This window comes from Camellia sinensis, unplaced genomic scaffold (genome assembly GCF_055761805.1).
Source record: "Camellia sinensis isolate YWXY unplaced genomic scaffold, ASM5576180v1 Unanchor3, whole genome shotgun sequence".
Lineage (NCBI taxonomy): Eukaryota > Viridiplantae > Streptophyta > Magnoliopsida > Ericales > Theaceae > Camellia > Camellia sinensis.
Window position 1 is genome coordinate 13,484,350 of NW_028129178.1, and position 25,376 is coordinate 13,509,725.

The following is a 25,376-nucleotide window of genomic DNA, read 5'->3' on the forward strand; positions in this document are numbered from 1 at the left end:
GCTTCGTCCCATTTATATTTTACTCCCTTCTGCGTCAAACGAGTCATTGGTCTGGCTAGTTTGGAGAAATCTTAAATGAACCTTCGGTAGTAACAAGTCAATCCCAAGAAACTACGAATTTCTGACACAATTTTCGGTTGTCTCCAATCTAAGACTACTTCCTCCTTGGTTAGATCCACTGCAATCCCATTCTCAAACACTACATGTCCTAAGAATTTCACTTCTTTTAACCAAAACTCACATTTTCTTGCCTTGCAATACAACTGATTGTCTCTAAGAACTTGAAGAACAATCCTTAAATGTTGCTCATGCTCTTCCTCAGACCTTGAATATACTAAAATATCATCAATGAACACCACTACAAACTGGTAAAGATATGGTGTGAAGACTTTGTTCATTAGGATCATAAATATTGCTGGCGTGTTGGTTAGTCCGAAAGGTATTACTACAAACTCGTAGTGACCATATTTGGTTCGAAAGGCAGTCTTTGGTATATCCTCATTCTTGACTCGTATTTGATAGTAACCCGACCTGAGATCAATCTTTGAATAATACTTTGAGCCTCTAAGTTGATCAAAAAGATCATCAATCCTTGGGAGTGGGTACCGGTTCTTGATTGTGACTTGGTTGAGTTGACGGTAATCGATGCATAGTCTTAACAACTCATTCCTTCTTTTTAGCAAACAGAACAAGCGGTCCCTACGGTAAAGTACATAAATCCTTTTTCTAGCAACTCCTACAATTGCGTCTTTAATTCTCGTAGTTCCACCTGTGCCATACAATATAGGGCCATAGATATTGGAGTAGTTCCAGGTTGTAGCTCAATACTAAAGTCTACCTCCTGTGTTGATGGCAATCCTGGTAATTCCTCTGGAAATAAATATGCATATTCGCATACTACTCGCAGAAGTTCTAATTTTGCTTGGTCCTCCTCATCTAAAATAAAACTTGCTACCCTACCCGCAAGCTGATCATGCCACCTTGTCCCACATTTTGTTGAAGTTAGGGAATCTTGTCTATCCCCCTTAAACTGGAAGTGTATTTCGTCAGGCGCGTGAGCCACTACCTTCCTTTGACAATAATCGATCACTACTCGATGGGCGAACAATTAGTCCATGCCCAAAATGATATCGAAGTCCGACATCTCAATGACACTAAGGTTGCAAGTCAGGCATAGGTCCGAGACTCTTATCTTACAATCTTTATAGATCAACCCTATCCAAACGCACCCTCCCATAGGTGATATTATACTTAAGGCAGTTTCTAAGGGTTTACATACAAGTTCTAATGACTTAACACAAGCAGAGGATATAAAAGAATGAGACGCACCAGTATCAAATAAAACATGCACCCAAGAATTATATAGTACTAAATTACCCTCAATTAGAGATGGGTCCCCCTCCTCTTCTTGCAGGGCAAAGACTCTGCTGGTTGTCTTCTGATTGTCTTCTGATTGCCACTGGCCCTAGCATTTTGAGTTTTTTCACTTTTTTGGTATTACTGCCTGGTAGATCCCGCCTTATTTAACCAGGGCTTCTGTCCACCTATTGCCTTGGCATTTTCTTCAGAGCCTCCTCCTTCGTGTCCTAATGAATGGAGTTGAGGGCTTCGCTTTTTTTGTGCCCCAGCTGCTGACAATGAAAGCACTGGATTTGTACTGTCAGTCTTGATTGATAACCTCCCTTCTGGATCTATTGTTGCTGTTGTTTCCATTGCTGTTGTGGTTATGGCCTAGAGTAAGGCTTCGGAGCCGTATTTTCCTTCTAGTTCCTTTAAGGTCCTACAGATGTCTGACCCCTCTTTCTACTTGTTCTAAATTTTCCTAGGATTAGCTACTTCCCTTTTAGATTCTAATGTCGTCTCCAATATCTCGACATATGAGTGGGGCCGTTGCGGTAGAACTCTCCCCCTGATTGTAAGATCCAGCCTCTATTTGAACATCCTTGATTTCTCTTCATCATTTTCTACATACCTAGTTGCGTAGCAGGCTAGCTCTTCAAATTTTGCAGCGTATTGGGTTATGGTCATATTCCCCTACTCTAGGTTTTGGAATTTCCTGACTCACTCTTGACAAGCTGTACTTGGAAAATATTTATTCAGGAATAATTCCTTAAACTGGTTCCATGACATATTTGTAATGTCATAGGCATTCTTGATTAGTTCCCACCAATGATCAGCCTTATCATCTAGCTTGAATACTACCAAGGCTATTATGTCGGCATCTTTAGTTATCCCCATAGTGTCCAGCATTATCTTTATCTGCCAAAGCTAATTTTCAGCCACTCTCGGGTCTGGTAATCCTGTGAACTTTAGAGGCCTTTGTTTTCTGAATTCCAAAAAGAGTCGAGTCCTCTCGTTTTGCCAATTGTTCCTTAGTTGTCCTAGTTTTTCCAGAATTTGATGCCCAAGATTATTAGGGATATTGATTCCCACGGGAACGGGCCCGTGCTGATTTCTGGAACTGTTCTGGGCATTGTTGCTAGTCTCTGAGTAGTCATTAGCACGTGTATCCCCCATTATGTTCACGGTACAGGATAAGTTGGTTTCTAGATTTCTAGCTGGAGGTAATTTTTGTACTAGACTTGAAATTAAGGTTTAGTTTTCTTTAGGTGTAGCGAAATATTAAAGCAAGTAACAATCAATAGATATAGATCAAATCATCACTTTATATATTTATAATAGGCACCAATACAAAAGGCTTCCAGATCAGAGTTTCATTTAAATGGCATTACACCTAGTATAGTCACAAAGTTACTACATATATCTTAAGAATCCTTACTATAAGTGGATCTCACAAAAGCCTAGCGTACTACCCTTAGATTAACTCTCATTCCTAGACTAGTTGAAATCTTTTTCAAGATCCCCATCTGCTGAGTCGGTTGCCTGGCCAAAAGAGTGGGTTGTATATATCGATAAAGGAGGACGTGCTCTGATGACACCTCGATTGGAAATGCTACGGTTATTTCTGGCTGCACTAGTTGTTGCTCTACCTTTACTGGTTGACTGTTGTCCAGCCTAGGGTAGTGAGATTCGCTACTCTCAATTTGCACCGGGTGTTGGTGTGGTGCTTTGTCTGCTAAGGCTCAGCATATTAGGGTGTCCATCTTCTGGTCATCCTGCTCCTTACGAACTACTCTCTTTGCTGCATGACGCAGGTACTGCAGGCGATGTCAAACTAAGGATCTCTTTTGCTCTTTCGTATAGTAATAGTAGTACGTCTCTACTTTTCATATCTCCCTGATGATCATCTCTTCAGCGGCATATTCACATTGTCGGTGGCTAAAGTAGGTATTAACGAACAGGGCCCTCATACTTTGCATGCGAAAGGCTCCCATGTATCGAGGCTAATGTCGGTTGTTTGACGGTTTTTCGATGACATCCTATGGTAGAGGATAATTTTCAATTGTTAGTCTCTTTTAAATAGATATAATAGTGTGATAGTAAAATACACTAGTGTACAGGGGTAAGGGATTCTAGAGTTGCTAATTGGGTTGTGCGTGCTAAGGATTCTAGAGTTGCTTATTGGGTTGTGCGTGCTAAGGGTTGTAGTCAAAGGAAAATCACTAATGAGTCCTATGGCCAATGACCAAATAAGATCCTAGATCGTCGGAGGAGTCCAATTAGCTTCCCTTCCAAGTCCAGCTTTCTTAGGTAGCACATTACCCTTTTGACAGATCTTAAAAGGCATTGACGCAAGGTCTCATAAGCAACTTAGAGAACTATATTGTTTAAAAATAAAATAAAAAACAAACAAACAAACATATAATAAGAGAATAGGCACAAATATCATCAGTTACAAAAGTTAGTTCCATCAATATTACATCCCAAAAATAGAATTTCAGATGGACTATACAAAAAAGTTCTAACTTCTCTAAGACAACCAAAAGTCTTTGAAGGTTTTTGGCTTGTTGTTTTCTATTGCAAAATCCTCTTTGATACCTGGCATGAAACACCATGAGCTTTGAACGCCTACTAAACGCACACACATCCCATCCATTTTTCCCAATCTAATACACAATTGCAATTACAACAATAGAGGAAAGAAACATGATATTCAAATAAACAACAAGGGTTACATGGTTAGTTGTAAGTTGTCTAGAAATCCCCCAAAGAGATTTCCTCCTTCCAACCCCGAAAATCCGACGTGAATTATTCGGTATGCCCCATATTTTGCTACTTTGCAGACCTTACCCCGAATGTCTACCAACGGTTACATACCGCATAGTGCCAACCGAGGACCTCAAAAGAGATGGTAAAATAGGGCCTTGCCCAAATCCCTCCTCACACCAAAACCACCTACGGCCCGAATACAACCACTCCGTTCAAGGATTCCGAAACAATCACTTGCGCATGACTTTAACTTTCCAAAAAAGAACACATCCCGCTAACCAATTCAATTTAAACATAACTTTACCTCATAAAAATACGCATGTGATTGAAATCCCATTAGCCACCCCATTAAGTTTTCCGTTTAGATTAACGTTTTAAGTTAGTTAGTACAAGCTAGTAACAAACGAATAAATTTGCATAAATGTGAGCATCATTGAAGGACTAAAATAAAAGGTGTATAACCATGACATATGTGATATCATACCAAGACATGATCATATATTAATAAGCATATCCATGAACACAAGAGCATAGAACACTAATGCAAAACAAAATTTCCAAATTTAGTACCACTTAAAGATTAAATTCAAAAGGACTATTTTAGATATTTCGCAAACTTGGCCTTCCTATGGTTCGTAGAGAATTTTATCTAATTTTCAGAATATTTTTTGGAAATGGAATAGCTTTTCTGGATTTTTAGTTATTCAAGAAACACTTCAGCGCTATCCAGATTCGTTGACCGTTACGAAAATTGGATTTTTTACAAACCGCTCACTCTTTTTCTATGAAAACAATTTTTCTTGAAAGCTAACTCTTTAAGGAAGTTTTTGACATAAAACTAAGGTCTAGGAGATTTTTCTGCATTTTTCTAGAATTTTTGAAAGTTAGCTGTAAAACCAGTTTTTCACGCACAATACTCAAAATAAGAAGATTGGTAAGAAAAGAGGCCAACTAAAGGAAATTTTTCTCTTCTTTTGTGATGAAAACATACTAAATAATGTATCAATAACTCAAATTTTTAGAGTGATGGTATGCCTTTGGAAATAATGTGAGATATAGGAAGAAAAATGTAGTTTTGCATCTATTAAGAGGAAATATGAATTAAAGAAGGATCAAATCCCAATTCATCAACTTTGAACACATGAACACCATTACAACACATCTGAAAATATGATTTTAAATCTCTAATAATGTGTAGGAAAAATAAGAAATAATAATTAGTGGAAATAAATAGATTTGGACATACCTTTCACACTCAAACTGAATCCATGGATTATGTTGGTGAATCATGTCCCTCTATTAATGTCTTTGAATAATTTCCAACAGTGGAGTAGAACTACTAGAGAACTACCCACACAATTCACATTACAAAGGCATAGTTTTGTATTTTCATGGAGAGAAAATGATGAGGGAGACTAAGAGAGAGACTAGCAGATTACGCATACAGTTAAAAATTCTTCCTCTCCCAAATATAATATGCATATTATGTGGGAGAGTTATAACAACCCACAACTCTATCTCCTTAAGAGATGAGATACTGGGTTATATGCACTTATCCTTAGGACAAGTTGATTCAAAACAAATCTCTGCTAATAAGGATCCCTCAATGGGTCATGGGTCATGCCACCATGGGCGACCCAATCGGGTATGGGTTCTAAACTCGACCCAATTCCCAACATCTCCCACTCGAGCATGCGCTAACATGACACTGCGCTTCCTTTATCTCAATTTAAACACGAGCATACTAGCCAGTAGACTGTGCGACCACTGAGACCACCTGTATGTGGGAGCTCTACACTAGAAACTCAAAAACGAGCCAGCATAGAGACATCAACCCTAAAAAAAAAAAAAAAAAAAAAGTGTCTCATATTTCCCAGATCCATCTAATTACATCGGTCTAAAAAATATCTCTAATCCCCTTAAATAAGCATGTTTAACCCCTTCAATTCTTGCAATATATTCACACTCAATCCGCGTCTCATACAAAGTGATGTGAGTTGCCAGCAGTGAATATACTACAGTGGTGTAATACTAGATATCTTCCCTTTGCCATCATGCCATTTAGTTTAGGATCGACCGCTTTCCCAGTGATCTCCCTTAAGGCCGAATCATACATAACCGCAGGTAACATACCAAAGTAGTAGAACATCAACCCTTTACCTTATGACATCGTCAAAGGTCACAAAAGGGTACATAAGTGAAAGTCATATCAACAATGACACGTATGACTCACACGGTGAGGAAACAGGGATCCATTCTCTCACCTCATTACTCAGTCGCCAAGCACATGTATTATGAATACATGCTACGGTGGAGTAACTCTTCCAAAGAGTGACATCATACTCGATACACCGTACAGATTTTAGTCTAGTCGCTTTCTAGCACCTAACCCAAATTCTCTATTTGCTCGCCTTCTAGGCGCCAAATGAGATCTCACATTTGGCTAATCATAACAGCCACAACATGGAAAGTGGATACTAACATCCATGTTTGGTCTTTAACATGGCCTCATCTTGGTTGCAACCAAGGCGACATACATAGTGGATAATTTAAGCCTCTCTTGGCTCTAAATAAAATAAACCACTAGTCTCATCTTTACTCACTCCCAAGCGCCAAGGGCAATTGCTCGTGTGAGTGAGCCAATCTTGCAGGCTGATATCATCATCTATTAATCATTATGACACAAACCATAATAGCATTAATATCCTGTAATCTCACAAAAATAAGTGATTGATTGAAAAAAAACACAACCAAAGTTTGCACAATTCTAGATTTTAAACATAAGCCCTATCAGCATCTCTTGCAATAAGCATATGCAATAGAATCCACCATGTGTGCTTCACATGAAGTGGTTCAAGATCACTACCTCTTGCGCAATTACCTCTCTAAATATATTTTGGTGACCAATTTGCATTCATTCAAGATGCGCCCAACAAGCACATTGAATCTTACAAAGGAAAAATTTATGCATTACCAGTAGAGCATCCTATCCAGTGTCTAATGAGCAAGGTCAAGGTCTAAAATACTCAGTTGACCATTTACAAAGGATAACACTCATCATGCCGAATACGCCCACATAGTGTACTTCAAGCTCCCACAACAATAGATCAAGGAATATGGGTCATCTGTTTCTCCGAAAGACAATCCCAAGATTCACTCAATAGCTAAGGCTCTAGCTTTTACCGATAGGTAAGTCAATGGGTTTGTAATTTCACATCTAGAATCATTCTAGGATTTTCCTTATGTAATTCATCAAAGACAAACCAAGAATTCTCCCAGAACAATCTCTAAGGATCGTACATCCGAGAATACAAATTATGTCACCTATGTCCATCGTATCTAAAATAGAGGACTGCCAACCTTAGGTGGTGACAACCTTATAAATTTCTGGCCCATAATGACTAAGTAAGAAAAAACTTCTTTCAGACCATTGATCATGCCTCAATGGTCTTTATCGATCATCATTAGCCTATCATGGCTTAATGAAATCTAAGAACCACTATTCAGATAACTGTTTTAGGCCATAAAAGACTTAATGGAACTAGCAATCTTTTTGCGCTCCTAACTTTTCGCCATAAAAGTAGAAGGTAAATCCCTACGGATCTACTTATCCAATTCTCCAACGAAAAATTGGGTCACAACGTCTACATATCAAAATTTCGAACTCATGTCAATCGTAGCCTAAGTCGATGTAACCTTACTCCCTAGGAGGAAGTCTTCTCATGGTCTACACCTTCCTCAATGGTGCGACTTTTTGGTATCTAGTGAGCCTTATGCTTCAAAAAATGGCTATCCAAATTGTGCATTACTTTAGAACATTTTCGCATCATAGCAGAAAGTCAACAAAATCCTAGAAATGGTTAATCCTCAAAAACTGTCTTAAAATGCGAAACATTGATCCACTTTATAAAAATAGGGGACTAGAGCCTTTGGCATTATTCTAGGATCTTTATCATCTTGTAAAGCAATCATGAATGTTTCCCTCTCAATCACCCAATGATGACGTGGAAAAATTTCACATTCGCTACCATGAAACTAAGAATGTAGAGTATTCTTCTCTAATGGAGTCATCCACTAGTAGGCACATCGCTCCCACATTCCCCAGGATATTAGAAATTTCTTTCCATTCTCAACTAGGCTACATAAAGTGTCATACTTAGAATTCTCTATCTTATAGAGTTCTAAAACTCTATTCACGTCACCTTTACTAAGAAAACTTTATGTGACTTAGTTACACTCCCACAAAGCTGCTCACTTATAAGCACATGACTCTGAGGGTTTACATAACAGCACACAATAGTGCGTCACATAACTATGAGTGTTTACAAGACAGCATACAATAATACCCTATAGAACTCTAGGTCTTAACTTCACAATCTTATCAAAAGTAAAATAAAGATAAGCTGCTTGATGGTTACAGATCGCCCACAAATGGCTCTCTGCTAACCCATTACTCAAATGGAGTGTAAAATCTGATAAGGACGGCACTTTGTTAGGGACATAGGCAACAAACTAAAGTGCAATTCCCAATTGGGAAACATATTGTGCCATCATCTACCTAACATAAAAAATATTTAATTCCTTATCTCTACTATACCATTGTGTTGCTGAGTACTAGGAATAATCAATTTTCACCGAGTTTTCTTTTAAACAACTCAAATGGATACTCGCCACCTCGGTCACAACTAAAAGCATGAAAGCTCTTATCTAATTGATCTCGAACTCATATGTGCAATGTCAAAAATCATCTTAAAACTTCTGACTTATGGGAGATCAAATAATCTTGACTAAGATGTGTATCGTATAAATGTGTCAAGATTGGGGCTAGCTATCATACCCTTACACATACCTAGTCACAAATATCATAGTGGACTAAATGCACCAATACAGATGCCCTTTTGCGGCTTTCCTACTTACTTGTGTGCAACCATTGCGAACAAAGTTACACATTCACATAAGAGCAAGATGCCACAAACGAGTGGGTCTGAGAGGGCCTACTCAAACCGTCTATGCCATCTTGTCATTGATGTGATTAAGTACAACAAGCCACCGGTTTATGACCAATGTCACAAACTAATTTCAATCATCCTAATGTGTGAGTTCTCAAAGACAAGTGTAAAGGTTTAGGCCCAACTAGGTAATGACTCATGACTAACTAATGTTCACTAGATCGTAAAAGGATGTCATGGAGATATCAAGTGTGCCTAAGTCGCACATTTAACTAGTAAGTGCTAATCCCCTGCACCTTCAAGCCAATTTTATTCTCCATATACTTTACTGCATCTAGTTAAAACATGATGATACTCCTCTTACCATCTCTGTTTCTCACTCCATAGTTAATTGCAATTAATTCTACTATCCACAAGAAAGAGAGAATAAGCTATCAATCTATGATAGCTCCTAAAACAACTTAGTTGCAATTAATTCTACTATCCACAAGAAGGAGAGAATAAGATATCAATCTATGAGAGCTCCTGAAGCAACTTAGTTGTGAATTAGGCTAAAGAGTCTAATTTAACACAATGCTCTCACGAGTGATGTGTCAAATTCTTAGAGTCATAACAACCTTGTTGGCCTTGACCTTTTCATTACTATGCTGCAACTTTTGCACTTAGTGGTAAACGCCATTCAAAAGTGTTAGCTTGGCTAAAGAATCATACAAAGAAGCTCCTCGTCATGTTTCACACTCAAGTGTGGAGACAAGAAGTGTCCAGATTTAAATAAGTTGGTAGTGCTAATAGATTTTGCAGCCACTAGGTGTTGATCTTCTCACTTAGTGTTAATAGATTTTGTAGCTTCTAAGCGCTAATCTCTTAACTTTAAGTCATACTTCAACGCACACTATTATAGTGAGTGAAATTTTGCTCCATCCACTCCCATCAAGTGGGTAGAGAGAAAAACACTGCTCATACTGGTTACTCATCTTACATTTAGTGACTAACTCATTTAAGTGCATATCTTGGATGATGTAACTCTGGGATATTGCTTCATCCAATGATGCAACATTATTAAAAGTCAAATTACAAAGTCAATCTGCGCAGCTCAATAGTCAGGATCACATCTAGATCTATTGAGGACTTATAAATCCCACAACTCCAAACTCGTCAAACAAAATTGCTTAGCATGCTACTAATCATAGCACACACATCAATTCTTATTTTGCCAAACAAGGCAACAAAACCACAGCGACGTTGAGTCATGTTTCCTTACTTTGGCTCAATTAAGGTCTAACCTAAAGTCTCCAAGACTTTTTTTTTTTTCCATCTAAAGAATAGGATTAACTTGTTCACATTTGAACATCTCTACTAAGTCTAGGTCCACCAAATTAACTTCCATAAGCTAAGTCAATTAGAGGAAACAAAAATACGCATAGAGATTAATTTGATTAGCATACCACAATAGAATTTTGCTACAAAAAACTAAATTAAATAGTAACAATATTACACAAGTCGCAAGATAAAAAATTCACTATGCTCGTAATTGTCTCTTGCGCCGCACGTGATAATTATGCAAAATTTAATTTAATTCAAAATATTAGTTTTCGGGAGTAAATCTACAAAGATTTTCCACAACCGAATAACCTCCCACTAACTGTGGCAGGTCTAAAGCATGATAAAATATTTTACTCCACATGATAACATCTCAATGTAATTCATAAAAGAAAACAAGCTAGAATATTTGATCATGGAATTAAAATTCACCAATATAAATAAATCATGCAATTTAAAATAACAACATACTACAAGTTCTCATCATTTAAAAGAACTTAACATGCTGTATACAATATTTAAATAATGCCATAACATATTTTTATAATTTTTGTAATTTTTTGAAATTTTCTAGAATTACAAGTAATTAATAATTACATAGAAAATTAGAAATAAATATTATAGAATCTGGAAAAATACAAAAATCATACTAGTAAATAAGATCATATAACAGTAGTCTAGTGTAAAACTTTCAAGTCAAGAATCCAAGTCATGCTCCCCCAAGAGCAATTTAACGTAAAAATATTGAATTATTCATTAATGAAAAATATTTTTTTTTTTCATAAAATTCTGAAACTTTAACTACCTGTAGAAAAATTAATTACGAGTCCAACGATATCAGCCATGCTTCAATTAGAATTATAACAAATAATCTAAAAGCAATTAACGTAGTTCTTAAATTATATTAAAAAAAATAAAAAATAAATAAAGCCTTAACAACGCTTGCACCAATGCTTACCTAAGCAGATGACGTCAACATGTCAGTTAACATCAAGTCAACCGTGCTGATGACGTCAGCAAATTTGTCTTCTTCTCCAAAACTAGGCTTTGAGTTTTTTGCTCAATCGTAAGTCGAAATCAAGCCCATAATATACTGTTTTGAAGGTCTCCAAACAAGGATTTCAGATATATAATTTTCACAACATGAAAACAAAACATGTAAAACCAACATGAGCTCAAATTTACGAAAATCAAATATAAATCTTCATTTTTCTCAAAATTCGACCGTCTAATTTTTGCAAATATTTGCAGATATGATCTAAATAATATAGACTAAACATATATAAAATTCAGGACAATCAGAGATGGTTCACAAAACATTAATTTTATGCACAAATTATATCTATACATATATTTATGCACAAATAACACGAAAACACCCAATATTTGGCTATGATACCAATGTAGGAAAAATAAGAAATAATAATTAGCAGAAATAAATAGATTCGGGCATACCTTTCACACTCAAACCGAATCTATGGATCATGTCTGTGAATCAGGTGCCTCTGTTAGTGTCTTTGAATAATTCCCAACAGTGGAGTAGAACTACTAGAGAACTACCCACACTATTCACAATACAAAGGCATAGTTCTGTGTTTTCATGGAGAGAATTCATAGAGAGAAAAGGATAAGGGAGACTAAGAGAGAGACTAGCAGATTGTACTTACAGTTAAAATTCTTACTCTCCCAAAAATAATACGTATATTATGTGGGAGAGTTATAACCACCCACAACTCTATCTCCTTAAGAGATGAGATAGTGGGTTATATGCACTTATCCTAAGGACAAGTTGATTCAAAATGAATCTCTGCTAATAAGGGTCTCTTAATAGGTCATGGGTCATGCCACCATGGGTGACCTAATCGGGTATGGGTTCTAAACCCCACAAAATTTCCAACATAACATGTATTTGAAAAATGGAAATACAAGGAAAGATGGTGATGTGGCTTACTTGTGGCATGGTTGGTTTGCTAACAAGACCTTCCCTTTCTTTCATTTCTTCCACCAAGCTCACTCTCTTTCCCTCTCTTCGTCGCAACTGAATAGAGTGTTTGTGTATGTGTTCTTGTCTGTAAAATGCTAAGGGAGGGGTTTTATTAGTACTAAAATTGGTGCAAAAGATCTAAAGTACCCATTGGTTGGAAATGGATTGGATATTTTGGATTTACTTGGAACTTAATGGAATAGTGAATTATTCGAGGCCTTAATTATGCAATTAATCATGATCTAGTTAGGCCTTGGTTAGGATTGAACTTAAGGTGGAAGCACAGTTCCATGTTTTGGGGGTACTAGCAAGCTTTTTCCACCAATTCATGGATATTGTTTGAAAAAGTTGTATTCACTTCACTTCCCTAGGGTGGCCAGCCATGTGAGGGGAGATTTGAGGGAATTATTTTATTTGTTTTCTTGTGTATAATTGTTGGAAATCTCAAAATATAGTGTATGAAATTGGTTTACAGGTACAAGTATATACATATATATATATATATATATATGTATTATTACTAGTTTGTGGTCAATTAGTGATTTAATAAAATGTGAGGGCTTTGGGTTTAATTTATGAATTGGAATATTTATTTTAGTGCAGAATTAAACTAAATTAGTGTTAGAGAATCTAATTCGGTTTGGATTTCTTTTTTCTAATAAAAAGACTATCAACCGACGAACATGATGAAAACCAGAAAAACCTAGGGTTTTAAGTGGTAATCCCACATTTAAGGTTTCAATTAATCAGTGTTGGGATATTATAAATGATTCCTAAGTTACCGAAATCGATTAGGGTTTGAGAGCTTTCAGTTGGCGCATGTATTTTGATTCCAGGGTTAAAATTACAATTAATTAAGTAATTGAGGGACTTCAAAAGAAATAATTTAAAAGAAAGGAATTTTCACGAAAATAAAATTTTCAAAGGCCTCACAATGTGCACTCCAGATGAAGAGAAAACAACATTCATCACTCCAAAGGGACACTACTGCCATAGAGTGATGCCCTTTGGACTGAAGATCGCAGGGGCAACGTACCAGAGGATAGTAACAAGATGTTCAAACATCAGATTAGGAAAACCGTGGAAGTCTATATTGATGACATGGTCATAAAAAGCAAGGAACCTTCAGATCATTTAGCTTATCTGAAAGATGTTTTTGATATCCTGAAGGCATATCGACTTCGTCTGAATGCCTCAAAATGCACTTTCGGAGTGGGGTCTGGTAAGTTCCTAGATATCTAGTGACCAAAAAAAGAATTGAAGCAAGCCCCATCTAGATCAAGGTCATCCTTAATCTAAAGAGCCTAACAACAGCAAAACAAGTCCAAGTTCTGACCGGCAAGACAGCTGTGCTTAACAGATTCATTAGCCGGAGTTTGGACAAGTGCAAGCCATTCTTCCAACTGTTGAAGAAGGCCATAAACTTTCTATGGATAGATGAATGCAAAGTTACCCTAGTTGACTTGAAAAACTATTTGACAACCCCACCGATATTGTCAAATCCAGTTTCGAGAGAAGATCTATTTCTATATTTGGTAATCTCAGACCACGCCATCGGTTCCATAGTCATCCAAAAAGAAGAAGGAGAGCAGAAGGTGGTGTATTGCATGAGCAAGACCCTAGCAATAGCAGAAACAAGGTACCTACCTCTGGAAAAACTAACACTCGCCTTGGTAATGGCATCAAAGAAACTAAACCATTACTTTCAAGCTCACAAGATGGTGGTGCTCACAGAGCATCCAATGAAGTCCCTGCTGTAACATGGGGACTTGACAAGCAGAGTAACACGATGGGTTGTCGTTCTAGGTGAATATCACATAGAATATGGACCAATGACAGCAATCAAAAGTCAAGTTTTGGCAGACTTTGTTGCTAAGTTCACACCAAGTGTAAGCCCGAAGCCCGAACTAGTAAATCTCGGCCTAGGGTGCACAGAAGAACCAAAAGAAGCGCAGCTGGCACCACAAAACTCTATGCCAGCAGGATTGAAGAAAGTTCAAGAAAAATTGAAGCCTTATGACATCTACAATGGCAAGTCCTTCCGCCTCTTTGTTGATGGTAGTTCAAACCGACAAGGAGCGGGAGTAAGAGTAATGCTAGTCTCACTAGATGGACAAATGATAGAGCAGCCAATCCGACTGGGGTTCAAGGCCTCAAACAATGAAGCACAATACGAGGCACTAATTGATGGATTAAAATTGGTGGCAGCAGTCAAAGCCGAAGATGTGGTAGTCTATTATAACTCCTAACTCATCGTGAACCAAGCAACAAGAGAATACGCAGCTCGAGATGAGACGATGGTGGAATATGTCAGAAAGGTTATCAAGTTACTAGAACAATTCTGGAGGTGTCGGCTAGAGCAGGTCTACCGATAAGATAATAGTTATGCTAATGCCCTGGCTAACCTTGCCAGCGCCATAAAGTTGGATACGCCGAGAACAATAATGGTAGATTATCTATCAAGACCAAGTGTAGAACCCCTAATAATAGAATATGAGGCAATGCGCGTAGAGTTGGGCCCAAGTTGGATAGATGCCTTGGTCAAATTCATTAGAAATGGCCAGTTGCCAATGGACAAAAAGAAGGCATACAAGATCAGACTGAAGCCAGTCAGATTCCGCTTATTAGCAGAAGGTCCTTCACTGGACCCTTGTTTCAATGTGTGCATCCTTTCCAGTTAGAAAACTTATTGTACAAGATCCACGAAAGAGTTTTTGAAAGCCATGTTAGGGGCAGATCCCTTGCACACAAAGCCATATCGCAAGGATATTGGTGGCCTTACATGCAAAAGGATGCTGATGCCTATGTTAGGAAGTGCGAGAAGTGGCTACAGTTTGTACCTTTGATATATCATCCAGCTGGAGATCTCAACCCAGTATCCAGTCCTTGGCCATTTGTCCATTAGGGCATGGATTTGATTGGGCAATTGGCCAAGGCAACTAGGCAAAGAAAGTTCCTATTGGTAGCCACAGACTACTTTACAAAGTGGGTATAGGCTGAACCTCTAGCCAAAATCTGGGATATGGATGTTAGAAATTTCATTTGGAAGAACATTATTACCAGATTTGAGATCCTAAGAGCCATTATGGCAGACAATGACACCTAGTTCGATAGCAAGTTGGTCAAAAACTTATGCACGAAGTATAAGATCAAAAACTACTACTCAACTCCCAGCTTTCTTCAGAGCAATAGCCAAGCTGAGACCTTCAACAAGACCATCCTGGATGGAATTAAGAAGATGTTGGAAGCTGCCAAGGGCAAGTGGGTAAAGGAGTTGCCTAATGTTTTATGGGCATATCACATTACGCCGAGAAGATCTACTGGTGAATCTCCTTTTGCCATGGCTTATGGCACCGAGGCCATCATACCTTTGGAGATTGGCATTTCTAGAATCATAACTCAAGGAGTAGAAAATGGGACAAACGAAGCATTCCTTGCTCGAGATCTTGACTTAATTAAAAAAATGAGAGAAAGAGCAGCAATTTGGCTAAGGGCATACTAGTAGAGACTTGCAAGGGCATACAATAAGAAGGTGAATCCTAGAGAGTTCCAAATTAGGGACCTCATCCTAAAGAAGGTTGTTAGCAACAAAAAAGATCCTAGGGAGGGTAAGCTTGGCCCAAACTAAGAAGACCATACAAAATCATCTCGGTCTCCAACAACGGCGCTTACCGACTAGAAGACAGTGATGGCAAGGAACTACCAAGACCATAGAATACCAGCAATTTGAAATTCTTTTATCATTAAGTTTTCAAGTTTTTGATATGTAATCTGAATGATTTAGCCGAAGTATTAATTAAATTCTAGTTCGATTTTGTTCTTTGCAAAATGTTGTTGAAATTTATAACTGTTAAATAAGATTGAAGAGTCTTAAGTCAATGTTCCCAAGGTGAACAAGATGATTAACTTAGACCTGCAATGATAAGCTAAGTTAAAGAGATGTTTCAATAAGAAACAATACAAAACCAACCATGATATAGCTAGTTTGTACGAAAAGTCAAGGTAAGACAGTACTCTCGATGCACTAAGGTTAAGCCTTAAGTGTTTTGTTTAGACGAGCTAAACACGATGACCTCGGTCATGGATGCCCTAGTCAGACTTAAACAAGATTCAGACAATGCATCCTTAATGCGAACCAAAGTGAATTCACATTAGGGGGCAGAGTGCATAAATAAGTAAAGTATAACACTTGTAAAAAAATTCAAAAAATTTTGCAAGTTAAAGTTAGCCGATATGAATTTTTGCAAGTTGAAGTTATACAAGATGGTCAATCCAAGATGACGAATAGTGGTTCTATCAGAGATACATTAGCCCGAGATATTGAGTCGAGAAGACATCATACTTAGAAGAATTCACAAGATTATACAAGAAAGAAACAATCATACAAGACTTGAAACAGTTGGTGAAAAAAGACCAGACTTGCTTTCAAAGAAAGTAGTTGTTCTATTACATCATACGACATTTCGGCCTTAGAAGGAAAAGAAAAGCAAGAAAAAAAAAGTACAAATTGAAAGAAAGAAAAATCCCAAGTACTAGGATCCGGAACATCGTCATCGGCTTGCTCTGCCACTTTCCCAACCTCGGCTGCTATCTCTTCGTCTATTTCTTTCAGAGTTTCATTAAAACTTTTCTCAACAGCAACGACCTTGGCATTTTTGGGGAAAGGGCTCTTGGAGACCTTATCCCCATCCTCCTCAGTTAGGTCCAGGACTTGATCATTCAGAGTCGGGGACCAGGCTCCAACAAAACTGGTAGTGGCATCAGCAACAACCTCTTTTCTTACTCTTTTTCTTCCTCTTGCACCTCTTCGAATTAGACTGGAGAAGGAGGAATGGCACATCCAACTGACTGCTGTCACGCAAAGGGGAGTCCTCGGGGACTGACAGCTTCTTCAGCGTAGCCACCCAACTAATGTAATAACCTTTGTTACAGGCTAGCCACCCAGCTTCCTCCGCGTATGCTATCTCATCAGTCACCTTTATTTTGACCTCCTTGGTCTCCAAGGCCTCCTTCATGGTGATCTCGGCCTCAGTAGCTCTGTCCTCGACAACCTTGGTGGCTGCCCTAGTAGCTTTGGCAGTTGCCTCAGCCCTGTTCTCGGTTGCCTTAGCTGCACTGGCCATATCCATTAGGCTCTTGATTTTAGCCTCAGCCTTGTTGAGTTTGGAAAGTAAGCTTGTAGCCTCCTTTGTTTTTTTTGGTGAGGTACTTATTTACTAACTCGACTTTGACCGCATGGGAGTGCGCGTACTAGATGGCCTGTAAAAAAGAGAAGGGAATTAGTAAAATTTCACTAAGTATAAAAAAGATAGAAATTAAAAAAAAATGAATAATCTTACCAAGACAGAGTGCTTCATTATCAAGGCAAAATTGTCATATTGGTTATAATCACTAATCTCGTCCATATTAGTGGGCAGAAGTAGGCCAGTGGTCCGAGCAACTCCGACCTCCACATTCTTGATCGCACTATCGCCGACCTTCAGTAGTAGGTCACCCACCCTTATCTCAGGGAGCCAAGCGTCCTCGGGAAGGACGTCCCTTTCATCATTTGGCTCCGACGAACCTTGACTTCTTTGCTAGTGGGGCCTTTGTGGAGTCACCCATAACTGGTCTCTTATCAGCCTCGACCAATTTGGAAATTGGCACTGAATCCTCTATATCCCTTTCTTCGTCACAAGGAACAACGGTGGCATTGGCCTTCTTCACCCTCTTAGGCTTCTAGACGGATTTAGGGGAAGAAGTGGACTGCACAGTTTCAATGTTGGGTAGATCGACGAGAAGATCCTCAGTTATGGTAGGTTTGCGATCCATTTTGGCAGAGGTGACAGGGATGGTCACTTTGGTGCCAAGTCTGAATACAGGAAGTGCAATTAGGGGGTTGGTAGGATCGCATATTGGAGTGTCTGCACCTCAACGTTTCTTACTACGTGTCCTCCCAACTAGTGCGTTTGGAGGTCAACAACGGTGCTGGCGTTGGGCTGGTGGAATGTGTTATGATGGAGCCGATGTTGATGGCTGGTTGACTAGATCAGCAGTGGAAGCTTGGTCTGTGCGGAAGGAGGATGTAACTGGTGGAGTCATTGCAAATGGTGGAGTTTTGCTCCTGGTAGAGATGTCGGGTAGAGGGGACCAATATGTTCGGACGTAGTTGAGAAGGATGGAGGCCTTGCGGTCCTGGATAGGTAAGTCTAGAAGTTGTCTTAGGCCAGGGCTCTAGACGTATGACTTCCAAAATGATATGCTCGGCTGAGGAAACACTGCAAAAAAGAGTAAAAGGAGAAAATCATTAGGAAATGATGAAGTATGCAATGTGATGTTAAAAATGCATGGTTTAGGGAGACTAAGTTCTTGCCCTCATCTTCCCTAAAAACTCGTCGGCGCAAGGGGAAGAAGTGGAGATCATCATCCAATGCAAACTCTCAGTTGGCCGAGACAATGAGATTGTCTTCTCCAATGCCCTTGTTTGAGTCTGGAAGGTCGGCTATCAATTTGTATGCAAAAGATCGGGGTTAAAGTAGTTTTTTTTTTTTGGGTAAGTAAGTCATAAAATAAAGACAATGAAATATACAAGTTTACAAGGGGCATACCCCAGGTACGCCCAACAACAAATAAATAAAAGATTACATAACCATCATAAACTCCTAAAGCACCCCTAAAGATGGGAGAGAAACACAAGAACAACAGAAAGCAAAATAACCTAACTTTGCCCATATATCCTTTTGTCCCCAAGTAACCCCTACCATCAGAGATAATAGATGGAAACTTGGGGTGGATATATGGGCAAATATACAAATAAACACCACAAAGCTAAATAAACAAAACAACCAACCACACAAAGCTGCAGCCCACAAGCCCGATCCAAAAAAGGATAGCCACCCCCACAAGCCGCCAGTCTCTACTGAAGATGAGCTCATGGAATCCAGTAAGCCTTCCACTCCTCACAGCCGCGACATCCTAGCCACTTAACCAAAGCCATGACAGAGGAAAAAAATCTACCCCACGACACATCCTGACAGAGTCACATGAAGCTTACACGAGCAGTAACCATAATCAGCGGGCTTGGGAGTTGTAGCGAAAAAACAATAGCCCCACAGCAACAGCCCAATACATAGTCAAAAATCGCATGAGATCAAACATCACATCCCCCAGTTCCTTCCTTGGTAGATCACAAGCCTCAAACCCCCCGGTAGTGTGCCCTTCACTCCAAGTCAGGCGTGGCAATACAATCAATTAGAATGGGTCACATGAAGACAAGAAGCCACCATAAACCGGTAGCTATCCTCCCGCTCATCTCCCAGTCTCTAACTCAGCAAGTCATCGAACCACTATTCCCCATAGCAGTGACCCCTCAATCACTCTTTGCGGAGATGGCTCAAAACTCACCTCGTATCGAGTCACATGAGAATCACATGATCAATCAAAATGAAAAAATCAACTATAAATGGTAACCGCTGCAATGTGGCTAAACAGAAATAAATGAGCACAAAAACCCACTTAATCAAACCCAAGCACAGCCCAATCTGCTGAGAATACAATAAAAATAGGCCACACATAAGACACAAAAATAGTGAGCCCAAAAGTCAGCCCACTATCCTCTCCAATGTACCAGCCCACGGAAAGCCTCACGTGGGTCAAACAAATCATATTTTGAACCAAAGGATAAAAATACCTAGATATTGCACCACCTCAAAAGCACATACCGCAATGGTTATGGAGAAACCCGTGGGCCCACAAAAATCAAGCCCAATCCACGTGGATACATACAAACCATGAAAGCAGCCCACTAATTTGTAAACAAAACGTGGCCACAACCAGCAACACCTTTCTTCTCAAACTTGCGCCATGGGCCCCACATGCTAGAATCCACACATTTTCAAAACCCACCAAATTCGGCAGCATAGAAAATATTATATAAATAAATATATAATATATCTACTAAACGCAACTCTGTGCCATACAGAGCATACTTCGCACTTCATCATTTCCAGACGTCTATCTCATCTTTTGAGGCTAATAGGTAGACTTATAGGTAACTTACATAACCCACGTGCCTACCTTTAGGCAGTAGCAAGTAGTACCAACTATATATAAATATAGTAAAGCAAAACCAGCCCACAGAATTGAAAACCACTCCAAAGATTTAACAAAACTGAACCTGAGTGGGCGGGAAATATGCTGCCCCCACGTGCTCCACCAACCTGCTTAAACAATACACGCAAGCCAGTGCGTTTGACCCACGCTCCTCTCTGAAATCAGTTACGATCACCATGGATGCTAAGAAGAAAAACACCCACCTCCACAGTAAACCAGATGGCCAGCGACAAACTACAAAACATGCAGAAACCCGCCGGTGGACCTTACCACGCTACTGTAGCGACGGTGCAACAATCTGAAACAAGAATAGTCAGCGCCAAAAACAGCGACCAACTATCGGCTCACACACACACAGCAGTTGCAACTCCACGGGAGCTACAAACGTATGACGTCACCCACACCACCATAGTGCCGAAACGCTGCCATGGATGGACTACACACAGAACACACACCAACTTTACAGAAAATCGGTAGCAACAGTTCCACACCACGATCAGAACTTCCCATCTTAAAAACCCAAGCTGGACAGAACATGCATGGATAGAGTAACACTCCAGCTAATAATTGAGTAATATATGGCCATAACAAATGATGCACTGGAACAACACCATAACCCAAACTCACAACTCACTCTAATGATAACAAAACCAGCCGAAGAGATTTCACCGGACTGGTAACACTCACCGTACACATTCTTCCTCAAGGGTGATCTTAGCATTTTAACAATGGCATAGCTCGGCTATAACATTGATAACCCTAAAAAGTGTTAATCGCCAACTGCATGGGGTTAAGTCTATAGAAGTGCGACACTTCTCGAAAAAGGATGTCAAGGGGGAATTTGATTCCACCCTCAATAATTGATACCACAGGGAAGGGCATGTAATTCTCCCCGGGCATAATAGAGTCGTACTCTTCAGCAAGCCTAAGGTGGACGTCAGCTGGGATGTTGAATTCCTAGCGAAAATACTCAAGTTTACTACGGGAATCTACTCTCCATTTGAATATACCCATGATCTCAGTTAAGAGGGTTTTATATGATTTTCAATACGTGAGTGTTTCCCTAGTGATAGAGGGACCTCAACGTAACCCTAAGGGACATTAAAACAGTGATTTAGGTAATCTAATAAAGGTTTTGGGTACAATCAGTTTCGATTTTCCTAAAGTAAGTAGTGATTTAGCAAATCGTAAGCCTAAAGCTATGTAAAAACAACCGAAATAGGCAAAGAATTGAAGGAAATAATTTGGAATAACAAGAAAAGATAACATAGATTCAGAAGACGAAGAGAGCAAGAACACATTCAAGGCATGCATTAACGCATGTGCAACAAATACAAGGAATTGAGGATGATGATCATGACAACCTAGTGCCAGTGTGCAAAGACTAGAAAATTGATGTGCAAAGGGCATATACAAACATAAAACATGAAGGCATGCTCAAGAGTATAAAGGACAAACATATCAAAACTTAAACAAAAGGATTGAGGGACTTACATGTTTGGAATAAGGAAATGGACACCGGTAATGTGTTCACTGAAGTCAGATAGTGCTTTCTGTCAGAGCAATGTGGTTGATGCCTCACCAGAGATAGGTGAACAAGAACAGGTGTAGAAAGCTTCAAAGGATATCAATGAAGGTTTGAGAAGATTCTAGAGAGAGAGAGAGAGGCTCTGGTAGAAGAGAGAGAGTTGTAATTACAAAAGTGAAGAGACAAAATGAGTTTTTTTATTGAAAAGAGAAAATGCCAGCCGAACCTTGATTAGACTGCCTAGGTAAACGTGCCCACGCTAATGTCAGGCGGCATAGGACAGAAACGAAGCGACGTATCTGACATGTGATGAGTACGAACCAGTGGGGCAATGCCACATGGATAAACGGTTGGGAAAGTTATGCATGACAACTTGTGCGCATTTGGAATTCTTGGAATTCTTGAACTAGTGCACCATGATGTTGACTAGTAGTGCAATTTCAAGATGTTGATCTCAGAACACGTTGGTTTTTGATCCTTGGTTCTTGATTCTTGATTTTTTTTACGAGTGGACATTTGAGTCCTTGTTTCTTGATGTCGACGAATCATGATCTCTATTGGGGGAGTATCCCTAGCATGTTAATTAGCCAGCATATTGGAGGATCAGATGATATACGTTCTATTACCTCTGGTTGCCAAGGTAATAGAACCTAGGGGGTAGTTGTGGAGATGTATTTTTAGGGTCATGCCATGTGGCCGAGGTGCCATTGAGGTGTCGGTCGACGTGCCATCGAGGCGTCAACTGAGGTGCTACGTGAACGAGCCAGATCGCTGATATGATTATGGTATTGCTGAGATCATGTGTGGTAATACCGGAATCCAAGATATTTAGATAAAGGACAAGAGTCCTAGATAAGTGATGTGCTTATTTTGCATAGGGATAACAGTTTTAAGGAGTTCATCCATAACTAACTAAGAGTCTGAGATGAGCATTGTGTGTGAGTCTTATGAAATGAGACTTCTAGGGGACAAGGGCACTTTTTGCTATTAAAGTAAGGCACCCCTGCGGGTCTAAGGTAGGCTTTTACTTGTACATTGAGTACTAGTTTGATATCTTTGAGAGATAAGTTGACTGATTTGATCGTCGAAGTGTCCCCGGGTGGACGAGCCACCATGGTATTCTCATTTTCTTGTTGGCAAGTGTTTGGTTTAATCTATTCTGCCGCGTACTTTCCAGCTAAGTTCCATGTTTGGTTGTGAGGTCAAAAATCAACACCCACAATACAACTTACGAATCTTAGATCTGATGTTGTTGTAGTTGTTTGTTTATCATCGCATTAATGGAAAAACATATTACATATTTTTTTATCAAAAAAAAAAAAAAAAGCTTTAGAAGAATTGTATCATTGCCAAAGTGAGGCATCCCAAGTAGGTTGACATCCAACACAAGGACAATCATGTGCAGCCCAATAGCAAGCAAAAACAAAACAAAAAATAAGAAAGAAACAAAACAAGAAAAGAGATGAGAGTTGAAGAGATTCCAACTCAAGCATCACCTCCTAGCAGCCAAATTCCAAGACTGCATCAGACTTAACCCACCAATCCAACTTAACATGCATGACCAAAACACCTTTTACCTATTGCAGATTTGAAACAAACTCATTGATTGAATAGAAATTCATAAGAGAGTGAGATTTCATCTAAAGTCCCACTCTCACTTTGATAAGAACACATGCATCATGGATTTCTAAAAGATTTGAAGGATTAATTTCATGAATTTTATAGTTCAAGTTCATGTTTTGAGAAAGAAGAAGAAAAGAGTTTCAAATCCTTTACATGCATGGAAGTTTTGGTTCAATCCTTGTTAAATTAAAAAGGGGTTTGAGCAAATGGTTTATAAAGGAGCATATAGTTATGTTTTCTAAAGTATTTTTATGGTTTTGATCAAGGCATACAAGAATTCAAGTTTTGGAAATGTGTTTGATGCCCCTTTTTATTACATTTCGGAGCCCAGAAATTTACAGACCGCTAGAGCAGTATAATCACCGCTTGAGCGCACATAATAGGCATCCAGTATTTTTGCAAACAGTGTAGTCCACTCAAGCGACCAAGAGGTAGCTTGAGTGGTCGGGCCTTTTCAGCATGTTTTGAAAAATTACATCATTTTCATATTTTCATTCTCATCTCCTCCCAAGCATTCTTAGGCATAAAGTATGACTCTTTGAGGATTACTAAGTTAAGAACCCACATAAGTCAATTGGTTAAGAAAGAAAAATAAGAATTTAATTAAGAGTTAATTATGATAAAAACCCAACATAAGTAATTGAAAAATAAGTGAAGTGGGAATTCGATTTATTTAGAAAGAAATAAATAACAGGGTAATATTGTGTTTCGACGTGTTCGTTTATGTGCTTTGTGTAGGTTGGACATCCGAGGAGTTACATTTGAGTCACGCCCACTGTGAATAATATCTCTATACAGATATGTTCGAAATATGTTTTGAAAATTGTTACATGATGATGATTTTGAAATATTATTTTATATGAATGGATGAAGCCCCTTTTTAAGAAAGAATTGTGGCATCCTTTAGTGAGGCCCTTTCTTGAGGGAAACAATACCATGGCCCTTTGTTGATAAGGCCCTTACTTGGGGTAAATAATACCAAGGCCTTTTGTTATATGAGTACAAAGATCTCTGATGTTGACCTGACTAGTCCCTTTGCTTGGCCAAGATGGTCCCTTTGTTTAGACCCATGTGGTCCCTTTACTGACCTTAATAGTCCTTTTGATGTATGCCTTCGGGCCCTTTGCTTTGCGCTATTGGATGTACCACGTATAATGTTTTGTTAATGGATTCAATATGGAAAATGCTTTGTTTGAATCAGATATATGTTTCATTTGAAAAGGTATGGATTTCGATACGATAAATTTTTGCTTTGAAAATGATTTTATATGATATTTGGAAATGTAAAAATATGGCAAATACTTTGTTTCGAAAATGATATAAGATTCACTTTGACAATTGTAAGACATGCTTTTAAATTGTTATGGATTTCATTCATTAACCTCTGTATTTTGGTATTACTCACTGGGTTTTAGCTCACCCTTTCCCTTATATATATGTAGGTGAGCAATTGAAGGATCTGCATTAGAGTTTCACTTGGAGTCCACCCCCTTTTGTCAAGCCACCCGAGCAGTGCCTCTGTGTTGAGGCTTTAGATTTATTTTATCAAGCTTACTAAGTTTTATGTTTTGTTAAAAGTATTATATGTAATGTGTGAGATGTATAAGATTTGTATATGCATATATTAAAATGTGTCTGAATGTTTTAAATATTTTGGTTCTTCATGTATGCACAGCTCAATGGATAATATCTTTTTGTTTTGCTTCCGCTTCAGGCCCGATGTTGATTAAATATTTTTGAATTTTGTCTTTGAGGCCTAATTACAGCCGGT

At 38.8% G+C, this 25,376-nt stretch overlaps 1 protein-coding gene across 1 annotated transcript in view; it reads left to right on the plus strand.

Moving 5' to 3' along the window:
* The window catches only part of LOC145816049 (agamous-like MADS-box protein AGL104), a 51,374-nt gene extending 26,063 nt beyond the window's left edge, over positions 1-25,311 (plus strand). Inside the window, exon 11 of the mRNA XM_082912292.1 lies at positions 25,048-25,311. The gene's annotated coding sequence lies outside the window, so the exon portion shown is untranslated. The remainder of the gene's footprint in view (positions 1-25,047) is intronic.
* Positions 25,312-25,376: the final 65 nt, after the last annotated feature.